At 35.9% G+C, this 24,377-nt stretch overlaps 1 protein-coding gene and 1 non-coding gene across 2 annotated transcripts in view; both read right to left on the bottom strand.

Moving 5' to 3' along the window:
* The window catches only part of GPC5 (glypican 5), a 1,587,384-nt gene that overhangs the window by 63,986 nt on the left and 1,499,021 nt on the right, over positions 1-24,377 (bottom strand). The gene's annotated exons all lie outside the window — the stretch shown is intronic.
* Positions 21,026-21,132, bottom strand: LOC114116735 (U6 spliceosomal RNA). The gene has a single exon (XR_003590562.1). It is a non-coding gene; the product is annotated as a U6 spliceosomal RNA (small nuclear RNA).

The following is a 24,377-nucleotide window of genomic DNA, read 5'->3' as shown; positions in this document are numbered from 1 at the left end:
AGGAGACCTGGAAGCACTTCCTGCCCTTGAGCTTTGCAAGATACCCTGAACCTTTCAACACATTCTCTTTCTGCTCCAGCTAGTTGCAGAGAGTTTCTGGTTTTTGAAATCAAACCATTCCTAAGTTATAGAACTATAAATTTAAGTGAAAAGCAACCGGAAGAAAGCAAGCCAGTACTATGCAGAACAGCTGGAAAAGATTTAGTGGTCCTTACTGATGACACAGGTCAAGTTCAATGTAGCTAAATCTTCTTTCCCAAACTAGTAGCTTTCCTGCCAGAGAACCAGTGAATCTCTAAATCTTAATGTTAGTTTTACTCTTTTCTCTATTCCTCCTGTTCAGTCAACAAGCTTTATTATTTTAATTTATAGTTGGTGAAATATATATGCCAAGGGAGGAAAGTCATATAGCTCACAGCCATGGGTCTAGTTTCCAGGAGATGCAGGGTTTAGATGGCTTAGGTCCAGGACCTGCCCTATAGCCCTTCCTATCACCTCTTTATTTCTATGTCTATAATCCCATAGCAGAATAAAACAGAATGAAAAATTCTGTATAACAGACACACTGAGAAAATCTGTCCTTAAATAGTAGCAATTTGGATACATTTCAGGGTTCAGTCTTTGGCCTTTTCTATAAACATGCATTAACTACTTGACCTGATCCAGTCATATTGGCTTTAAATATCTTCTATATGCTCATGACTCTCAAATTATATTTCTAGCTCCCATCTTTCACTTGGACTCTAAAGTTTTATTTCCCACTGTTTATTTGACATTTCCCCCTGGATGTTTATAAGTTATCTCAAACTTGACAGGTAAACAGCCAAACCTAAAAATAGTTTATTTTCTCTCCCTTAAACTATTCTTTCCTGATGTTCCCATTTCTGAAATATGGCACCTCCATTCATCAGTTATTCAGACTTCAAACCTGGGAATTATCTTTAACTTTCACATTCCACATTCAGACTACAGGTACAGCATGTCAGTTCTGCCTTCAAAGTATCCTCTGAACCTGACCACTGTCCCCAACTCAGTCACTTCCACTACAGTCCAAGCCACTGCCTCGGGCTTCTACTTCCCTTGTATAGTCTATGAGCAAGACTTTGACAAAATATGTTTCTATACTCACGAATATGATGCCTGTGACTTTCCTCCTTACAGTATCCCACTGGTTTCGAATCACATGTGGAAAACAATCCCAAAGTCTACAAGGCCTTCATAATGAAGCTCTGATTACTTCTCTGCCCTGATTTCTTGTCCCAAATCATCTCCTCTGATTCCTTGCCCATTCACATGAGCCTCTTTGATCTTCCTCTAACATAATAAACTTTTCTTTTTCTTGGGCTTTTGTATTGGGGGATTCTTATGCCTGGATGGCTCTCCTCTGTGTTCAAATGTCCCATCTCCAGGTAGCCTTCCTTTGATCTCCTTTCCTAACATAGTAGTCCCGTGCCCTTCACCTTGATCTCCTTACACTGGCATCACTTTCATAGCACTGAATCCTGTGTGGCATTAAATGATATATTTTTCACTCATTATTGTTAATCACTCCTACCAGAATTAAGCTCCAAACAAGAGACAATATTTATTTTGTTCACTGAAGCATCTCCAGAATCTAGAACCATATCTGACATTTCATTGGTACTAAATAAATATGTATTGAATGTATCTAACCTTTCTAATATATATAATTGTTTTTCTTCTTAAACATTTTTTTCAAAATGTGACTTCAGATTTGGGAACATGGCTAAGACTTTTTAGAACAGGATGTTTGACATATTTAAAATGTATAATTTATAAAATTTGTTTATGAAAACTTTTAGAGTATACATGTTTAAATGTATAAATGACTATTTAAGCTGTACAACTTCAGTAATGTTGATATATGTATATGCTTATGAAACAGCCAATACTGAAACTATCCTTCATCCTTAAATTTTTCCTCAAACTCCTTTGTAATACCTCTTTCCCTGCTTGCTCATGTACGTTACTCCATCACCAGGTAACCATTTATCTCTTCCAGTCACTGCAGGTTCATTTACATTTTCTAGAATTTTATATAAATGGAACCATACAGTATGTGCACTTCTTTTTTAGTATGTGCACTTTTAATTGTTTTTTTTTCCTCACTTTTTATTTTGTTAATTTGGATTTTCTCTCTCTTTTTGGTGAGCCTCACCAGAGGTTTATCAATTTTGTTTATACTTTCAAAGAACCAGCTCTTGGGCTTCACTTTTTTCTATTGTTGTTCAGTCACTTTGTTAATTCTAACTTTCTGGTTTTAACTCTATTTCTTTTTTTGGTTCTTTCTATTTATCTCATAATGTCTATTTTCCAGGAGTGTTTTCTTGTTGTAGTTGTTGTTTAGTCGCCAAGTAGTCTAAGACTCTTTGCTGCCCCTGTGAACTGCAGCACACTGGGATTCCTTGTCCTTCACTATCTCCTGGAGTTTGCTCAAATTCATATCCATTGAATCGACGATGCCATCCAACCATCTCATCATCCTTTCTCCTCCTGCCCTCAATCTTTCCTAACATCAACGTTTTTTCCAATGAGTCAGCTCTTCACATCAGGTAGCCAAAGTATTGGAGCTTTAAGTTCAGCATCAGTCCTTTCAGTGAACATTCAGGACTGATTTCCTTTAGGATTGACTGGCTTGACCTCCTTGTGGTCCAAGGGACTCTCAAGAGTCTTCTCCAACATGATAGTTCAAAAGCATCAATTCTTTGGCACTCAGCTTTCTTTATCTAGGTTTGTCATAGCTTTTCTTTCAAGGAGCAAGTGCCTTTTAATTTCCTGGCTGCAGTCACCATCTGCAGTGATTTGGGAGCCCAAGAAAATAAAATGTGCCACTGTTTCCATAGTTTCCCCATCTATTTGCCATGAGGCAGAAAGTGAAAAGGAACTAAAAAGCCTCTTGATGAAAGTGAAAGAGGAGAGTGAAAAAGTTGGCTTAAAGCTCAACATTCAGAAAATGAAGATCATGGCATCTGGTCCCATCACTTCATGGGAAATAGATAGGGAAACAGTGGAAACAGTGTCAGACTTTTTTTTGGGGGGGGGCTCCAAAATCACTGTAGATGGTGACTGCAGCCATGAAATTAAAAGATACTTACTCCTTGGAAGAAAAGTTATGACCAACCTAGATAGCATATTAAAAAGCAGAGACATTACTTTGCCAACAAAGCTCTGTCTAGTCAAGGCTATGGTTTTTCCAGTAGTCATGTATGGATGCGAGAGTTGGACTGTGAAGAAGGCTGAGACCCGAAGAATTGATGCTTTTGAACTGTGGTGTTGGAGAAGACTCTTGAGAGTTCCTTGGACTGCAAGGAGATCCAACCAGTCCATTCTAGAGGAGATCAGCCCTGGGTGTTCTTTGGAAGGAATGATACTGAAGCTGAAACTGCAGTACTTTGGCCACCTCATGCAAAGAGTTGACTCATTGGAAAAGACTCTGATGCTGGGAGGGATTGGGGGCAGGAGGAGAGGGGATGACAGAAGATGAGATGGCGGGATGGCATCACTGACTCTATGGACATGAGTTTGAGTGAGCTCCAGGAGATGGTGATGGACAGGGAGGCCTGGTGTACTGGAATTCATGGGGTTGCAAAGAGTCAGACATGACTGAGCAGCTGAACTGAACTGATAGGACCAGATGCCATGATCTTATGTTTTTTGAATGCTGAGTTTTAAGGCAGCTTTTTCACTCATGACATCTTCATGATCCTTCACCTCATCAAGAAGCACTTTTACGCATCTCTTTTTGCCATTAGGGTGGTATGATCTGCCAATCTGAGGTTGCTGATATTTCTCCCGGCAATCTTGATTCCAGCTTGTGTTTCATCCAGCCCGGTATTTCATATGATGTACATTGCATATAGTTAAATAAGTAAGCAGTGTGACAGTACTCCTTTCTCAATTTGGAACCAGTCCATTGTTCCATGTCTGGTTCTAACAGTTGCTTCTTGATCTGCATACAAGTTTCTCAGGAGGCACGTAAGGCGGTCTGGTATTCTCATCACTTTAAGAATTTTCCCATTTGTTATGATCCACACAAAGGCTTTAGCATAGTCAGTGAAGCATAAGTAGATATTTTTCTGGAATTCTCTTGCTTTTACTATGATCCAATGCATGTTGGCAATTTGATCTCTTGTTCTTTTGCCTTTTTTAAATCCAGCTTTTATATCTGGAAGTTCTCAGTTCATGTACTGTTGAAGCCTAGCTTGAAGGATTTTGAACATTACCTTACTAGCATGTGAAAAGAGCACAACTTTATGGTGGTCTGACCATTCTTTGGCATTGCCTTTCTTTGGAATTGGAATGAAAACTGACCTTTTCCAGTTCTGTGGCCATTGCTGAGCCTTCCAAATTTGCTGGCAATTTGAGTGCAGCACTTTTACAGCATCATCTTTTAGGATTTGAAATAGCTCAGCTAGAATTCCATCACCTCCATTAGCTTTGTATGTAGTAATGCTTCCTAAGGCCTACTTGACTTCACACTCCAGGATGTCTGGTCCTAGGTGAGTGACCACATCATTGCGGTTATTCAGGTCATTTAAACCTTTTTTGTAAAGTTCTGTATATCCTTGCCACCTCTTCTTAATCTCTTCTGCTTCTATTAGATCCTTGCCATTTCTGTCCTTTATTGTGCCCATCTTTACGTGAAATGTTCCCTTGCTGTCTCTAATTTTCTTGAAGTGATCTCTAGTCTTTCCCATTCTGTTGTCACTTTTTATATTGTTTTCTTAATCTCTTGTATGTATTTCCTCTCTAATCTTTATTATTTCCTTCCTTCTGGATGTATATTTTCAGTTATTTTTGGCATGGAATGAGAGTAGTGGAATGTTTTGTCATATGGCATGGATTAAACTTTATATAAAATTTAAAGCATTTTTTCCAACATGGTTGTACTATTTATATTTCCACTAGCTGTTCGACATTCTCACCAACATTTGGGATTGTGAGTCCTTTTAGTTTTGGACTTTTTAATAAGTGTGTATTGAAATGTAGTGGTTTTAACTTATATTTTTCTAATGACCATTGATGTTGAGTGTTTTTCATGTGCTCATTTAGTATCCTTGTATCTTTTTGTGACATATCCTTTCAGATTTTTAATTTATTTGTTGATTTATTTAGCTAAGTGTGCTGGGCCTTAGTTGCAGCATGTAGGATCTTTAGTTAAGTTATGTGGAAACTTTAGTTGCAGCCTGCAAACTGTTAGTTGTGGCATGTGGGATCAAGTTCCCTGACCAGGGATTGAACCTGGGCTCCTGCATAGGGAGTGTGGACTCTTAGCTATTGGACCACCAGAAAAGCCCCTTCTTTCAAATATTTGTCCATTTTCAAAATTAATGTATTTTGGTTTTTTACCAAGATTTGAGATTTATTTACATATTATAAATGAAAGTAGTTTGTCAGTAATTTGTAGGGTTTTTTCCCCCCAGTATGTGGCTTGAGTTTTTAAATCACTTAATATTATCTTTCAAAGACCAGAAGTCCTTAATTGTGAGTTTTTCCCCTTTTATGGATTATGCTTTTGTCGGCATATCTAAGAAGTCTTTGCCTAACCCAAGTTGGAAGGATCTTGTTCTGCTGGCTCTATAGATTTAGGGCTGTAATAAGTATTGAGTTAATTTCTGCACATATGTTAAGGCATAAATTAAAGTTTGTATATAGATCAAATTGTTCCAGGAACATTTGTTGAAAACACTTTTTTTCTTCACCAAATTACCTTTCTACTATTGCAAAAAATAAAAAAATAAAAAAATCAGTTGACTGTGTGTGTCAATAGACACACACACATATTCTGTGCTTTCTGCTCTTTTCCTTTTATCTATGTTGATACCAACACCACACAATCAGTCACTGTCATTTTCTGCTAGGTCTTTAAGTCAGGCACTATAAATACACTGACCTTACTCTTTCAAATTCTTCTACACCTTTGCCTTTTCTCTGTTAATTTTAAAATCTGCATGTTAATTTCTACAAAAGCCTGCAGGAATTTTTATTTGGATGTCATTGAATGTACAAATCAACTGAAGAAGAAGTGACTGCTTAATAATACTGTATTTCACAGTCCATGAACATGCTATGTCACTTCGTGTAAGCCTTCTTTATTTTCTCTGAGCAATGTTTTTCAGTTTTCAATGTATAAAACCTCCACATTTTGGACAGTTTTGAATATTTTGATAAAGAATATTGTTTTTGTTACTCCGAAGAAAGTTTTGACTAAAAATTTTATTGTATCATCTTTGCATCTTCCATATCCTCCCAACATGCCCTTGTCATTTTGTTAATTGAATTTATTATGTGCTGTTAGGGTAAAGGTTTCCTAAAAACAATTCTAATTCAAATATTTACATAAAAGCACTTTGGAATTATGAAGAAATGGGGGGAAAATAAGTTGCAGAAATGTTAAATAAAAGATAGTCATTGTCACCTGAAGAAATTTTAAGGAATACTGAGATTTAACATTATTGGAATTTTCAATTAAGTATAGTTTTGATTTTATTTAAAATATATTTACTTTGAATTGTACCTGTCATTTTAACCATAATCAGTACTCAAAAAAGACTGCACAATTATTTTTACTCATATTCATGGCCTTATTAAAAATGGTTCACCGGTTTCCTTGGTGAATTCCAATCTTATTTCAACAAAAATGGAACAAGAGGATTTTCTTTGACACTTGCCAGGGTGCCTTTGGGTTCTGACCAGCTATCATTACAGAACACCAACTCAGAGCAATAAAACCAGGGATCTATGAAAGGATTGTTTAAGACACTATATTTTCCTGTAATAAAGTTGGAAACACTAGTGTTTAAAATAGGAGTCTTTTAACTTTATTATCATATTCCCCAAAAGATAAAAATACTAATTCACAATTAGTTCATTACATTTTAGATTTTTTTTAGCACTTACTAGGAAAATCGGGAAAGAATTATCTGGAAGGGTTCTGAGATGATGAAACTTGGGAAAATTAGGAACTATTCTAAATTTGAATTTATAAAACAAGTACTACATACAAATCTTAATTTCCTTTTAATGTTGTTCATGGCTGCCATATATTAATAGAAGGACAATGGATTTTTATGTGTTGACCTTGTACTCTGCAATTTTGCTGAATTTATTAGCTCTGGCATTCTTGTGGATTCTTTGGGATTTTCTGTGCATAGAATCATAACATCTGCAAGAGAGATAGTTTTTATTTCTCCCTTTTCAATTTGGATGCCTTTATCACTTTTTCTTATATAATTGTCTTAGCTGGATTGGCCAGAAATGTTCAACAATAATAGTGAAGGCAGGCATGGCTGTTTTGTTACTGATCTTAGAGGAAGGCTTATATAACATTGAGTATGATACTGTATTATTCATCATGCCCCTCTTCATATTGAGGAGGTTACCTTTGATTCCTATTTTTGCATGGTTTTATCATAAAAAATATGTTAAATTTCATCAAATGCCTTTGCTACATCAGTTAAAATTAGCATATAGATTTTTTTCTTCATTCTATGGTGTATACATTGAGCTAATTGTATTTTGTACACTAATAGTGGATAATCTAACAAGAAAAGTTAAAAAATACCACTTAAAATAGCATCAGAAAGAACAAAATACTTGGAAATAAACCTAAACCAAGGAAATGAAAGATTTGTACACTGAAAAGTACAAAACACTTCCAAAAGAAATTAAGACAAAACTAATGGAAGCTTATGATTCAGTTCAGCTCAGTTGCTCGGTCGTGGCCGACACTTTGTGACCCCATGGACTGCAGCATACCAGGCTTCCCTGTCCATCACCAACTCCCGGAGCTTGCTCAATTTCATGTCCATCGAGTTGGTGATGCTATCCAACCATCTCATCCTCTGTTGTCCCCTTCTCCTCCTGCCTTCAATCTTTCCCAGCATCAGAGTCTTTTCTAAGGAGTCAGTTCTTTACATCAGGTGGTCAAAGTATTGGAGGTTCAGCTTCAGCACCAGTCCTTCCAATGAATGTTCAGAACTGATTTCGTTTAGGATGGACTGGTTGGATCTCCTTGCAGTCCAAGGGATTCTCAAGAGTCTTCCCTAACACCACAGTTCAAAAGCAGCAATTCTTTGGTGCTCAGTTTTCTTTGTGGTCCAGCTCTTACATCCATACATGACTACTGGAAAAACCGTAGCTTTGACTAGACAGACCTTTGTCGGCAAAGTGATGTCTCTGCTTTGTAATATGCTGTCTAGTTTAGTCATAGCTTTTCTTCCAAGGAATAAGCATCTTCTAATTTCATGGCTGCAGTCACCATCTGCAGTGATTTTGGAGCCCAGGGAAATAAAGTCTGTTACTGTTTCCATTGTTTCCCCATCTATTTCCCATGAAGTGATGGGACCAGATGCCATGATCTTAGTTTTCTTTTTTTTTTTTTTTAATTTTAGTTTTTTATTTTTTAAATTTTAAAATCTTTAATTCTTACATGCATTCTGAATGTTGAGTTTTAAGCCGACTTTTTCACTCTCCTCTTTCACTTTCATCAAAAGTCTCTTTAGTTTCTCTTTGCTTTTTGCCATAAAGGTGGTATCATATGCATATCTGAGGTTATTGATATTTCTCCCAGCAATTTGATTCTAGTTTGTGCTTCATCCAGCTCAGCATTTTGCATGATGTATTCTGCATTTGTTAAATAAGCAGAGTGACAATACACAGTGTTGCCATACTCCTTTCTCAATTTGGAATCAATCCATTGTTCCATGCCCTGTTCTAACTGTTGCTTCTTGACCAGCATAGAGATTTGTAGTTATGATGGGAAGATTTAATATTGTCAAGTTGTCAATACTACTCAAAGTGATCCATTTTCACTGCAATTCCTATCAGTTTTCTGGCAGCCTTTTATTTATTTATTTAACAACTGGAAAAGCCTATTCTCAAAATCATTTGGCATTGCAAAGGGTCCTAAATAATAATAAAAAAAAGTTGAGAAAGAAGAACACATTTGGAAAACTTATACTTCCTCCTTTCAAAACACTACAGTAATCAAAACAGTGTGATATTGGCATATTTTAGGATATACAAACCAGTGTTCTAGAGTTGCAAGCCTAGGGAAAAAAAAATCCTCACATATATGATCAGTTTATTTTCAGCAAGAACATCAACTCCTTTCAGTGGGGGAAAGAATAGTCTCTTCAACAGATTGTGCTGGGAAAACTGGATTTCCACATACAAAAAACTTACGTTGGACCCCTCCCTCACATATAACAAAAAGTGAACTCAAAGTGGACCAGAGCCATAAATATAAAATCTAAAACTAAAAAACTCTTAGAAGAAAGCTTTAGGGGCCTTCCCTGGTGGTTCAGTGGCTAAGAGTTACCCTGTCAGTTAGGGGACATGGGTTTGATGTCTGGTCTGGGAAGATCCCACATGCTGCAAAGCAACTAAGCTTATGTGCCACAACTACTGAGCTTGGACTCTGGAGCCTGGTAGCTGCAACCAGTGAGCCAACGTGCTGCAGCTACTGAAGTCTGCGTGACCTAGAACCCGTGCTCCACAAGAGAAGCCACTACAATGAGAAGCCTACAAACCACAGCTACAAAGCACACGAAACAGAATATGCTTTGTAGCACAGAGCCTACAAAGCACAACCTGCTCACTGCAACCAGAGAAAAGCCTGTGCTCCAATGAAGGCCCAGCACAGACAAAAAATAAAAATAAATACATTTAAAAAGACAAAAAGAAAGCTTAGGAGAAAATCTTCATGACCTTGAATTTGGCAAAGGATTCTTAAATATGATGTCAGAGAACAGGTTAATAACAGCAAAATAGATAGATTGGAATTAAATTTAAATGTTTTGTGCATTAAAGAACATTACCAAGAAGGTAAAGAGACAACTTATAGATTAGAATAAAATGCTGAAAATCATATATCTGCTAAGGTTTTAATACCAAGAATATATAAAGAATACCTACAACTCAACAACAACAACAAAACAGTCAAATTTCAAAGTGAGCAAAGGATTTAAAGAGATATTTACTCAAAGAAGATATACCAATGGTCAGAAAACACATTGAAATAATTAGTTTCTATTATTTATGGCAGCATTATTCACAAGAGCCAAAAACAGAAAATAATTCAAGTGTCCATTAACAAATTAATGAATACTTGAACTATGTAAGTATAGCCCTAGGAGGAATGAAGTTTTGATATATGCTGCAACGTGGATGAACCTGGAAAACAATACTCAGTGAAATAAGATACAAAATGGCAAATAGCATATGGTTCCTCTTATATGAAATATCTAGAATAGGCGAATTTATAGAGACCAAAAGTAGCTTAGAGGTTACTGGGGGGTAGAGAGAGTGGAAGATCGGTAATTATTGCTAAATAAATGGTCGCAGAGTTGTGTTGAGGCAATTAAGAATGTTTTGAAATAATTATTTTTAAAATAGTAAGTGTGGTACAATGTTGTGAATTAATGCTGTTGAATTGTATACCCTAAAATGTCTAAAGTGTAAAATGTTACTTATGTTTTATGTTTATTTCTTTTACCAAAAAAATCATTTTTCAAGTAGCCCATCTTTTAATTAGTTAATCACTTAGAATTAAGGTTTTCCTATGCTAAGGTGATTTATTTACATAGATCACCCTTTGTGAAGTTATGCTTTCCCTAGAGATGTGTGTGAGACTAATTTTTGACTAATAACTTACTATATAAAGATCTTTATGGTTAATAACGGCTACTTACCAGGAATGATTAAGAAAGGCACAACTTTGATTACTTTTAGACTTCACTGTTTTAAAAGTATCATTTCAGTTCAGTCGCTCAGTCGTGTCCGACTCTTTGTGACCCCATGAATTGCAGCATACAGGCCTCCCTGTGCATCACCAATTCCCGGAGCTCACTCAGACTCATGTCCCTCGAGTCAGTGATGCCATCCAGCCATCTCATCCTCTGTCGTCCCCTTCTCCTCCTGCCCCCAACCCCTCCCGGCATCAGAGCCTTTTCCAATGAGTCAACTCTTCGCATGAGGTGGCCAAAGTACTGGAGTTTCAGCTTTAGCATCATTCCTTTCAAAGAAATCCCAGGGCTGACCTCCTTCAGAATGGACTGGTTGGATCTCCTTGCAGTCCAAGGGACTCTCAAGAGTCTTCTCCAACACCACAGTTCAAAAGCATCAATTCGTCGGGTCTCAGCTTTCTTCACAGTCCAACTCTCACATCCATACATGACCAACTGGAAAAACCATAGCCTTGACTAGACAGACCTTTGTTGGCAAAGTAATGTCTCTGCTTTTGAATATGCTATCTAGGTTGGTCATAACTTTTCTTCCAAGGAGTAAGTGTCTTTTAATTTCATGGCTGCAGTCACCATCTGCAGTGATTTTGGAGCCCCCCCACCAAAAAAAGTCTGACACTGTTTCCACTGTTTCCCTATCTATTTCCCATGAAGTGATGGGACCAGATGCCATGATCTTCATTTGCTGAATGTTGAGCTTTAAGCCAACTTTTCCACTCTCCTCTTTCACTTTCATCAAGAGGCTTTTAGTTTCTCTTCACTTTCTGCCATAAGGGTGGTGTCATCTGAGGTTATTGATATTTCTCCCGGCAATCTTGATTCCATCTTGTGCTTCTTCCAGCCCAGCGTTTCTCATGATGTACTCTGCATATAAGTTAAATAAGCAGGGTGACGATATATAGCCTCGATGTACTCCTTTTCCTTTTAAAAGTATAGAGGTTTTAAATTTATATAAATGAGAGTTTATTTGAGGGCTTTATTGTTAAGGCAGAATAGGGACATTCACAATGTGTTCCAATTGTAAATGAGGTCTCTTTTATAAAAAGAAATATTCTCTTCCTTAAGCAAATGTTATACAATATTTTTTCAATATGTGAACACAGTATCTAGAGAAAATGAATTAATTCATCTAATTGGTACTATACTAACTACATATATTTTAAATATGTAATATGAGAGATTTCATATTCTAGCACTGTGTTTTTGCTAACTGGTTAGTTTAGTTTATCTATATTTCTGCACAAGCATTAATTTTACTTGATAACAAAGATCATTTTAAATGAAACTTTTATGTGATATGACTTGAGGTTGAGACTGAGTCACTCACTAGAAATCCCCACTGGAGCCCACATTATCATGATCAGTCCATCCAACAATATAATAGCTGAATGGACACTTTTTCCAAAGAAGATACACAAATGGCCTAGAGACACATGAAAAGGTACTCAACACCACTAATTATCATGGAAATGCAAATCAAAACCACAATAACATATCACCTTACATTTGTTAGCATGGGTATCATCAGAAAGACAAGAAACAAATGTTGAGGATGTGGAGAAAAGGGAGACCTTGGTGAGAATGTAAATGGTATACCTACCATAGAAAATAGTATGGAGATTTCACAAAATATTAAATATAGAACTGCCATATGATCTAGCAATGCCACCTTGGGGTATATGTCCAAAAAAAAAATGATAATAGAAGCCCCAAGAGCTATCTGTACTTCCATTTCATTGCAGCGTCATTCACAATAGCCAAGATGTAAAACCAACATAACTGTTCATTGATGGATGAGTGGATAAATAAGATGTATATGTACACATACACACACACACAATGGATATTATTCTCCTATGAGAAAGAAGGAAATCCAACCACTTGTGACAACAGGGATAGATCTTGACGACATTATGCTAAATGAAATATGCCAGACAGAGACAAATAATGCATGATGTCTCTTATATGTAGAGTCTAAAAAAATTTTTTTTTCAGAACAGAGAGAAGGAAAGTAGTTGCCTAGAGCTTGGAGGTGTGGGAAATAGAAGGAGGTTGGTAAAAGGGTATAAACTTTGAGCTATAAGGTCTGAGGATCTAATATAAAACACGGTGACTATACTTGAAGTTTACTGAGAAGGTAGAATCTTCTTGCCAGATATATCTATACCCATGTATGTGTATGAGGTGATGAATATATTAATTAAATTGGAGGATACCTTTCACAATATATACATCTATCAAATCAAAACTATGTACATTTTAAATATCTTACAATTTGTCCATTTTGCTTAAATAAATCTGAAAAATAGAGAAAATGCAATTGATGTTTTCTTAAGCATAGTATTCTTTGTTGTAACTTGAGCACATTGTATGTTCCTAAATTAATTAAAAGAATATATCAAACTGTTTATGAAGCAGTTGGGCAATTTAGTGTGTGTGTACATGAGCATTTATGTGTGTTTAATTTTCTGAAGGAGAAGAGCAGTTCTTTTTCACAGCACTAAAAAATGCAAGCAAGTAACCTCAGATCTAAACAATTGGGATATGTGTAATAAAACCTGTGTAGCATATTTCTAGAAATGTTTTATTCATTTTTTAAATGATTATATATGTTTTGGGAGAATAGTATATGCATTGTTACAAATGTTCAATGACTTCTTCCTGTAACCTTGAGCTGGTGCTGATACATTCATATACGTAATCAGCCCATTGCAATCCCTACATAAACATTTTTACAATTGAGAATTTTGATTTGCTGTTGACATGGTGTATATATTCATGTGTACAACTCTCTCACACTTAAAATAAATCACCCATTTAAAATAAATTAGGTAAAATCAGTATCTGGCCCATTCATTCCTGAAAAAAGCCAAATCAGTTATCCAGTGTTATGTATTAAAGTTCCTAAGGATAAATCAATGTACTTATAAATAGGCACTTAAAAAAAATCCTGTTGTCATTCCAGTTTTACAATAAAGGAAATCTCCTGGTTTTCCTTGGGATGAAAGCCCAAAGATCAAAAATGTTCCCTAACACCAAGTTACTCTATAAACAACGCTCTCAGTCACCCTCCTGCCACTTCTTTTTGCCAGAAGAAACAAATGCCAGTCACTTTCCAGCCGCCAACACTGCATTTTGAAAAGGAGGCGAAATGTTACAAGGCCAACAAATGCCAGAAGAATAACGCAAGGAATCTCACCTCAAACTGAGAGCACATAGTCAAGCAGTAGCCATGGGAGACCTGATTCTAATCTCAGTTTTGTTAATCTCCCTTAGGTTTCAAAGCATAACTAAACAATAATTAATTCTTTTCCATACACTGACCTTAGGAATGAGTGATACACATGACTTATCTACCAAAATGGATATGTTGAGTTTTAGCCCTTCTCCTCCTTTTACTTTTAGTTATTTGTCTTTATTCTAGTAGCTTCTCTAGTGTCCCAAACTGCTGAAATCTGTTTTTGTGTGTGGGGATTATCAGTAAACCAGTTTTCAATTACCACACAAAGTTATACAATGATGATATTAGTAATAAATATACAAATATAACAATAAAAATCTTTTTACCGTGCTTGCTAAATTTCAGACATTGTGTTAAGGACTTTACATATATGATCCCTTTTACTTTTCACAACAACTCTATGAAGTATTAGAATCTCTGTTGAGCAGATGAACAGATTAAAAATGAAAAAATAAATTGCCTCATAATTCACAACTAGTAAGTGGAAGAGCTTTTCCTCAAACCTATACGTATCTAATGTTGAAGGCTGCTTTTACTATTACATTCCACTGTGTCCTAATAAAATAAATCACATTTTTTGTCACTTGAGGGCTCTAAGAAAAGTCTATTTTAGCACTAAATATTAGAGGACAAGAATATTTGTGGTTTACTTTAAGTAGTTTGAAGGATGCTTCATATGAGTGATCTGGATTTTGCTATTTATAAACCACATGTTGACTACTGCAAGAATTCCTAGTGGGTGGAGAAAATCCTGGGCCCCCAAAGTTGACTTCTCAGCTACAAGAATCTTTAGTTCTCACCACCTGTCCACACCGCCACTTCCTTTCTTCTAAAGATCCGACTGGGGCCTTCTTGTTCAGAAAAGTCTTTACATTGCCTTCCACTTGTTTAGAATATACAATTCTAGGTCAAAATGGATTACGTTTTTGGGTGAAAATATGAATGTGGTATCTATGTGTTAAGCAAACCATTACTAAGAGACACAATAAATGAATTAGCTTGTGCTATGTAATACCTATCATCCACTTATTAATTTCAGACAGATATTAGCCCTTTTAATGCAAAATTGGATTCTGTGGTCTTTTCAGATCAAAGTAAACAAACACAATCAAAAGGTTGAAGAGTAAAATCTATAAAGAAAAGTTTAAAATGTAGGCTTATATAAAATTTGAGAAGACAAAGCTGTTAAGGAAAGACTCTAGCTTATAAATAATTTTAAGAAGAATAAAACAAGAGATTTATATAGTAATACTACAATAAGAATGTAGACATTACACAAAAGAAAAACCTTTCTCAATTGTAAAGGGAGTTGGGCTCTGAAGTGTCTAAAATGGAGATTAAAAAAAAATGTTACAGGCTCACACTGTTAAATAGTTTAATTGTTTAAGACAAAGATCTGGGCCACATCACTTGAGGTTCCTGTGCTTAGGCTTTGAAATCTGATTATTCATAATCATAGAAGGGCCATATTAGTCAGTGGTATATTATTGATACGGTGTTCAGATTGGCATTATTTCTATAAAACATTTAACTACTGGTTAAATAAATTTGACATACTTTCCTGAGTACCACTTTTATGCTGGCTTTAATGCAGAATATTTTTTATTTGCTTAATAAATATTAACCTATTGAGGAAAGTGGTTTTTTAAAAAACAGTCCAGCCAAGTAAAACAAAGAAATGACAGCATTTCCTTTTCCATTTTCCAAAAGTACTTAACATTTTGGGGAATGTGTTCAAAATCTAGAATATTCCAGCCTACATTCCAGGAAATTCTTTGGCAGTGTATAAGTAATAAGCCTCAGGCACCAAACACCTCAGTAAAAATGCTTTGTCCTGCTCATCGTGTAGACATGTGAATGTTGTTGAACTGCATTCATTCTGTCAGATTTTAAATACTTTGAAATGGTCATAAGTAATATTTAACCAAGGCAAGTGTGTTGAAAGACTTTACTTTTTAAAGTGGTTTAGATGATGAGAGATTTTATAGAGAGACCATTTAGGTATATAAATGTATATACATTCATTTATATACACACACATATAATTTTAATCATAATTTTGGTAGATATTCCTTTACAAAAAGGGATTTCTCCTCTTGTTTTGTCATATCTGAATGTCATGGGTAATTAGAAATACTTTCTAAGTTTTGAAATGACCTTACATTCTTGCTAGTAGTAACTTTTGACATATAACAGTATGGAAATTGTCATCATTTAAGAGCACTATAAGTGGATAAAAGGATACTAAAAATATTATGTTAGAGTTGGAAAATTTGACATTTCCTCACCCTCCTCTAAGAAAAAAACAAAACCCTTAAACTAGGGTATTTTTCAGAATTAACATCAAAGTTAAATTCTTGTTTGGCTCTTAACTAGTTTTATGTCATTGAAAGTCAGTAAATTGCTTAGGACTGTTTATCTGCAAATTGAGGGAAATGGGCATTGTAGGACCCTTTACCACTTACATCTGTATCACTCTTTGCCTCTGTTTCTTTTCTAAACTATCTCTTGTATTTTCCCCAAAAGTGGGGGGGGGGGGGTAACACTCACTAAAACTTCAGTTATTCCAGTTATACATGGTTTATTAGTTAGTGGAAATTCACACTTGGGAAGATTTAGACATGCTCCTATCAAAAATATGTGATACTGATAAAGCTTTCACATTCTACAAACTGCTGTTACATGTCTTATCTCACAAAGAGACATCCCACAGACAGTGTCATTAGGGTTAGACTTAAGCAAATGACTGAAAGAGCGGTTGACCTTTGGTTCTTATTAAATGACTTTCATAACTTCAGGAAGTGAGAAGAGGCCACAGATTGTGTATCACAGGAGTGATGGCAGTGTGCCCATCTTGGTTCTGAGAAGGAAGTTTATTGATGTAAATCTCATAGTGAATACCAGTGATTGAAATGCCAGTGATTATACATAGCTCTTACTTCTTGAAAAAAGGATATTTTTGTCAGAAGTGTGGAAGCTTTGAAAATGCTATAAACAGAATACTTGGATCAAAGTAAATGGTTTTGTAATTTTTCCCTTGTGTGCAATGGAAAAAGAGAGAGTGGTCATTTAGTTTTGGATAGATGTGAAGAACCAGAGGTGTTATTATATCCTTGGAACTGGAATTGATAGTAAGGTAAGAACTAGACAACGTCTCCAGGTAGGACAGGTTTTAAATTCTAGCATCATGATATAAAGTGATGGGAAGCTTAAACCAGAGCTGATATTCTGTCATTTGTATTTCTCTTTTTCTTATCTTCCCTGATGGCACACGTTAGTTGAATGCATACTTATCTACAGTTAAATCGCAAAGAAAAGGGGAAAATTAACACGTATTTAGAAAATGTAGGTGGAGAGTGTTGGGATGGTTTATTTCATTGAAATGACTCCATGGTTCTATCAGTGCTAACAACAAAATGCTAACATTTTATAGGACCCAACAAGTTGCATCAAAACAATTTTATAATGGAAATCCACTGAAAGGACCCCTCTGAAACTTGGTACCCATTACTACCTCTCACCCCTCATTTCTTACCTGATTTTGCTTACATTTAATCTTAAATACCTTGTGCCTTTGTTTTATTTATTTTTAAATTTTTTAAAAAATATAAATTTATTTATTTTAATTGGAGGTTAATTACTTTACAATATTGTATTGGTTTTGCCATACATCAACATGAATCCGCCACGGGTGTACACGTTTTCCCCATCCTGAAACCCCCTCCCACCTCCCTCCCCATACCATCCCTCTGGGTCATTCCAGTGCACCAGCCCCAAGCATCCTGTATCCTGTATCGAACCTGGACTGGAGATTCGTTTATTATATGATATTATACATGTTTCAATGCCATTCTCCCAAATCATCCCACCTCGCCCTCTCCCACAGAGTCCAAAAAACTGTTCTATACATCTGTGTCTCTTTTGCTGTTTCGCATACAGGGTTATCGTTACCATCTTTCTAAATTCCATATATATATGTGTTAGTATACTGCATTGGTGTTTTTCTTTCTGGCTTACTTCACTCTGTATAATTGGCTCCAGTTTCATCCACCTCAGTAGAACTGATTCAAATGGATTCTTTTTAATGGCTGAATAATACTCCATTGTGTATATGTACCACAGCTTTCTTATCCATTCATCTGCTGATGGACATCTAGGCTGCTTCCATGTCCTGGCTATTATAAACAGTGCTGCGATGAACATTGGGGTACACTTGTCTCTTTCAATTCTGGTTTCCTCGGTGTGTATGCCCAGAAGTGGGATTGCTGGGTCATAAGGCAGTTCTAGTTCCAGTTTTTTAAGGAATCTTCACACTGTTCTCCATAGTGGCTGTACTAGTTTGCATTCCCACCAGCAGTGTAAGAGGGTTCCCTTTTCTCCACACCCTCTCCAGCATTTATTGCTTGTAGACTTTTGGATCGCAGCCATTCTGACTGGCGTGAAATGGTACCTCACTGTGGTTTTGATTTGCATTTCTCTGCTAATGAGTGATGTTGAGCATCTTTTCATGTGTTTGTTAGCCATCTGTATGTCTTCTTTGGAGAAATGTCTATTTAGTTCTTTGGCTCATTTTTTGATTGGGTCATTTATTTTTCTGGAATTGAGCTGCATAAGTTGCTTGTATATTTTTAAGATTAGTTGCTTGTCACTTGCTTCATTTGCTATTATTTTCTCCCATTCCAAAAGCTGTCTTTTCACCTTGCTTATAGTTTCCTTTGTTGTGCAGAAACTTTTAACTTTAATTAGGTCCCATTTGTTTATTTTTTATTTTATTTCCAGTATTCTGGGAGGTGGGTCATAGAGGATCCTGCTGTGATTTATGTCGGAGAGTGTTTTGCCTGTGTTTTCCTCTAAGAGTTTTATAGTTTCTGGTCTTATGTTTAGATCTTTAATCCATTTTGAGTTTACTTTTGAGTATGTTTTTAGAAAGGGTTCTAGTTTCATTCTTTTACAAGTGGTTGACCAGTTTTCCCAGCACCACTTGTTAAAGAGATTGTCTTTAAGCCATTGTATATTCTTGCCTCCTTTGTCAAAGATAAGGTGTCCGTCAGTTCAGTTCAGTTCATTTCAGTCACTCAGTCGTGTCTGACCCTTTGCGACCCCATGAATCGCAGCACGCCAGGCCTCCCTGTCCATCACCAACTCACGGAGTTCACTCAGATTCATGTCCATTGAGTCAGTGATGCCATCCATCTATCTCATCCTCTGTCGTCCCCTTCTCCCTGCCCCCAATCCCTCCCAACATCAAAGTCTTTTCCAATAAGTCAACTCTTCGCATGAGGTGGCCAAAGTACTGGAGTTTCAGCTTTAACATCATTCCTTCCAAAGAAATCCCAGGGCTGATCTCCTTCAGAATGGACTGGTTGGATCTCCTTGCAGTCCAAGGGACTCTCAAGAGTCTTCTCCAACACCACAGTTCAAAAGCATCAATTCTTCGGTGCTTAGCCTTCTTCACAGTCCAACTGTCACATCCATACATGACTACTGGAAAACAATAGCCTTGACTAGACAGACATTAGTCACAAAGTAATGTCTCTGCTTTTGAATATGCTATCTAGGTTGGTCATAACTTTTCTTCCAAGGAGTAAGCGTCTTTTAATTTCATGGCTGCAGTCGCCATCTGCAGTGATTTTGGAGCCCATAAAAATAAAAGTCTGACACTGTTTCCACTGGTGCGTGGATTTATCTCTGGGCTTTCTGTTTTGTTCCATTGATCTATATTTCTGTCTTTGTGCCAGTACCATACTGTCTTGATGACTGTGGCTTTGTAGTAGAGCCTGAAGTCAGGCAGGTTGATTCCTCCAGTTCCATTCTTCTTTCTCAAGATTGCTTTGGCTATTTGAGTTTTTTTTTTTTTTTTTGTATTTCCATACAAATTGTGAAATTATTTGTTCTAGCTCTGTGAAAAATACCATTGGTAGCTTGATAGGAATTGCATTGAATCTATAAATTGCTTTGATTCACTATATTGATTTTCACTATATTGATTCTTCCGATCCATGAACATGGTATATTTCTCCATCTATTAGTGTCCTCTTTGATTTCTTTCACCAGTGTTTTATAGTTTTCTATATATAGGTCTTTATTTTCTTTAGGTAGATATATGCCTAAGTATTTTATTCTTTTCATTGCAATGTGAATGGAATTGTTTCCTTAATTTCTCTTTCTATTTTCTCATTATTAGTGTATAGGAATGCAAGGGATTTCTGTGTGTTGATTTTATATCCTGCAACTTTATTATATTCATTGATTAGCTCTAGTAATTTTCTGGTGGAGTCTTTAGGGTTTTCTATGTAGAGGATCATGTCATCTGCAAACAGTGAGTGTTTTACTTCTTCTTGTCCAATTTGGGTTCCTTTTATTTCTCTTTCTGCTCTCATTGCTGTGGCCAAAACTTCCCAAACTGTGTTGAATATTAGTGGTGAAAATGGGCACCCTTGTCTTGTTCCTGACTTTAGGGAAATGCTTTCAATTTTTCACCATTGAGGATAATGTTTGCTGTGGGTTTGTCATAGATAGCTTTTATTATGTTGAGGTATGTACCTTCTATTCCTGCTTTCTGGAGAGTTTTTTTTTTTTTTAATCATAAATGGATGTTGAATTTTGTCAAAGGCTTTCTCTGCATCTATTGAGATAATCATATGGCTTTTATTTTTCAATTTGTTAACGTGGTGTATTACATTGATTGATTTGCGGATATTGAAGAATCCTTGCATCCCTGGGATAAAGCCCACTTGGTCATGGTGTATGATCTTTTTAATGTGTTGTTGGATTCTGACTGCTAGAATATTTTTAAGGATATTTGCATCTATGTTCATCAGTGATATTGGCCTGTAGTTTTCTTTTTTTTTTTTTGGTGGCATCTTTGTCAAGTTTTGGTATTAAGGTGATGGTGGCCTCATAGAATGAGTTTGGAAGTTTATCTTCCTCTGGAATTTTCTGGAAGAGTTTGCGTACAATAGGTGTTAGCTCTTCTTTAAATTTTTGGTAGAATTCAGCTGTGAAGTCATCTGGACCTAAAAATATGGAACGCTTCACGAATTTGCATGTCATCCTTGTGCAGGGGCCATGCTAATCTTCTCTGTATCGTTCCAATTTTAGTATATGTGCTGCCAAAGTGGGCACACCTTGTGCCTTTAAATTCATTTCCCAGACATTTCTGATCCCCTCCTCAACTTCCACTGCAAATCTTTAAATATCCAATTAAAATAAATAAATTTATATAAAAAATAAAAAAATAAAAAAAATAAATATCATGTGTACCATTCCTTGCTATCTTTTCAGAAAAACTTGAGGTTAATTTATCTGATCAGGTATCATGTGTTAATATGGTCATGGAATAAAGAACAATATCTAGCTCATGTAAACATTAAGTCATTTTGAAAGAATGAATATACAGAGCAGTCTGCCATTGTAACATAGAAACACTTTATATTAATATGTGTTCCCTTGGATATAGTAGCTTAATCTGAGATCTTTAAGTAGATGTGAGAAAGATTTTCTGGACAGGAGAGGTTTTAAAGTACGTGAAATCAGTGTGAGGTCAGCCACTTTTCCACTTACGTATATGTCAAGATGTTTATACACCCTCATTTACTCTAGGAAGGGGGAAGTAAGCTACAAGAGGGAATTTTGTTTCACTGAAAGAAAAGTGGAAGTCATGCCAAGTGTTTCAACAGATTGCTAAGGAAAGCAGAATTGGAATCTTCTCTGAAGATCTTTTTAATTGACCTGTTTCTAATGATTTTTATGCAATCTTTCTTAGAGACAAAGCAAAAAAAAAGAGGTGAGGGATCAAGTATATTACATATTTGGGGACTGGGGTTCATTTAGAAGAGTTAATACAAATCATAAGATTATTTTTATTAAAAAATTTTTTATCTTATATTGAAGTATAGTTGATTAACAATGTTATATTAGTTTCAGGTGTACAGCAAAGTGATTCAATTATACATACACATGCATCTATTCTTTTCTCAAGTTCTTTCCCCATTTAGGTTATTGCAGAATACTGAGCAGAGTTCTAATGCTATACAGAAGGTCCTTGTTGGTTATCTATTTCAAACAGAGCCATGTATTCATGTCAATCTCAATCTCCCAATCTATCCCCCCAACCTCTCCCACCTGATAACTATAGTTTGTTCTCTGAGTATGTTTTTGTTTCATAAATCAATTCGTTTGTACCATTTTTTTTAGTTTGGCATATAAAAGTGATGTCATACAATATTTGTCTTTCTCTGTATGACATCAGTTAGTACGATAAAGTCCAAGTCTATCCATGTTGCTGCAAATGACATTATTTAATTCTTTTTAATGGCTGAGTAATATTTCATTGTATATATGTACCACATCTTTTGTTTCCATTTCTCTGTCAATGGACATTAAGATTGCTTCTATGTTTTGGCTATTGTAAATAGTGCTGCAATGAATATTGGGGTACATGTATAGTTTTAAAGCATGTTTTTTCTGCAGATATTTGCCCAGCAGTGGGGTTACTGGATCATATGGTAGCTCTATTTTTAGTTTGTTTTTTATTGAACCTCCATACTGTTCTCCATAGTGGCTGTACCAATTTACATTCCTAACAACAGTGTAAGAAGGTCTCCTTTTCTCCACACCCTGTCCAGCATTTATTGTTTGTGGACTTTTTGATGATGGTCATTCTGACCAGTCTGAGGTGACATCTCATTGTAGTTTTGATTTGAATTTATCTAATATAGAGATAATAAGTATATTTTCATGTGCCTTTTGGCTATCTGTATATCTTCTTTGGAGAAATGTCTATTTAGACCTTCTGCCCATTTTTGATTTGGTTGTCTTTTTTTCACATGAGCTGTTTCAGAGGTTAATTTCTTGTCAGTCACATTGTTTGCAAATATTTTCTTCCAATTTGTGGGTTATCTTTTCCTTTTGTTTACAGTTTCCTTTGCTGTGAAAAAAAAAAAAAAGCTTTTGAGTTTAATTAGGTCCCATTTGTTCATTTTTATTTCCATTACTCTAGGAGACAGATCCAAAAAGATATTGCTACAATTTATGTCAGAGGGTGTTCTACCTTGTTTTCCTCTATGAGTTTTATAGTATCTGGTCTTACATTTAGGCATTTAATCCATCTTGAATTTATTTTTCTGTATGGTGTCAAAGAATAATGTAATTTCAATTTTTTACATGTAGCTATCCAGTTTTCTCAGCACTATGTATGTAAGAGACTCTCTTTTCTCCATCGTATAGTCTTCATTGACCAGAGGTGCATGGAGTTATTTCTGGGACTTCTATACTGTTGCATTGATCTATATTTATGTTTTAGTGTCAGTACCGTACTTTTTGATGACTGTAGCTTTGTAGTATAATATGAAGTCAAGGAGCGTGATTCCTACAGCTTAATTTTTCTTTCATAAGATTGTTTTGGCATTTGGGCTCTTTGTATTTCCATAAAAATTTTAAAATAGTTTGTTCTAGTTCTTTGAAAAATTCCATTGGTAGTTTGATTGGAATTGCATTGAATCTGTAGATTGCCTTGGGTGTTATAGTAATTTATGCAGGTTTATTCCTAGGTATTGTATTCTTTCTGATGTGATAGGAAATGGGATTGTTTCTTTAATTTCTCTTTCTGAACTTTCACTGTTGTTGTTCAGTTGCTCAATTGTGTCCAACTCTTTGTCACTCCATGGCCTTCAGCATGCCAGACTTTCCTATCATTCACAGTCTTCTGTAGTTTGCTCGAACTCATGTCCATTGAGTCAGTGGTACCATCCAACCATCTCATCCTCTGTTGTCTCCTTCTCCTGCCTTCAGTCTTTCCCAGCATCATGGTCTTTTCCAATGAGTGGGCTCTTTGCATCAGGTGGCCAAAGTATTAGAGCTTCAGCATCAGTCCTTCCAATGAATATTCAGGGTTGATTTCCTTTAAGATTGACTGATTTAATCTTCTAGCTGTCCATGGGACTCTGGAGAGTTCTTCTTCAGCAACACAGTTTGAAGGCATCAATTGTTTGGTGCTCAGCCTATTTTATTGTCCAGCTCTCAAATCCATACATGACTACTGGAAAAACCATAGCTTTGTGTATACAGACCATTGTTGGCAAAGTAATGTCTCTGCTTTTTCATACACTGTCTAGGTTTGTCATAACTTCTCTTCCAAGGAGTAAGCGTTTTTTAATTTCATGGCTGCAGTCACCATATGCAGTGATTTTGGAGCCCTCCAAAAACAGTCTGTCAATGTTTCCATTGTTTCCCCATCTATTTGCCATGAAGTGATGGGACCAGATGCCATGATATTAGTTTTCTGAATGTTGAGTTTTAAGCCAACTTTCACTTTCCTCTTTCACTTTCATAAAGAGGCTCTTTAATCCCTCTTTGCTTTCTGCCATAAG

This window comes from Ovis aries, chromosome 10 (genome assembly GCF_016772045.2).
Source record: "Ovis aries strain OAR_USU_Benz2616 breed Rambouillet chromosome 10, ARS-UI_Ramb_v3.0, whole genome shotgun sequence".
NCBI lineage: Eukaryota > Metazoa > Chordata > Mammalia > Artiodactyla > Bovidae > Ovis > Ovis aries.
This window is presented reverse-complemented; position numbering and strand designations above follow the sequence as displayed.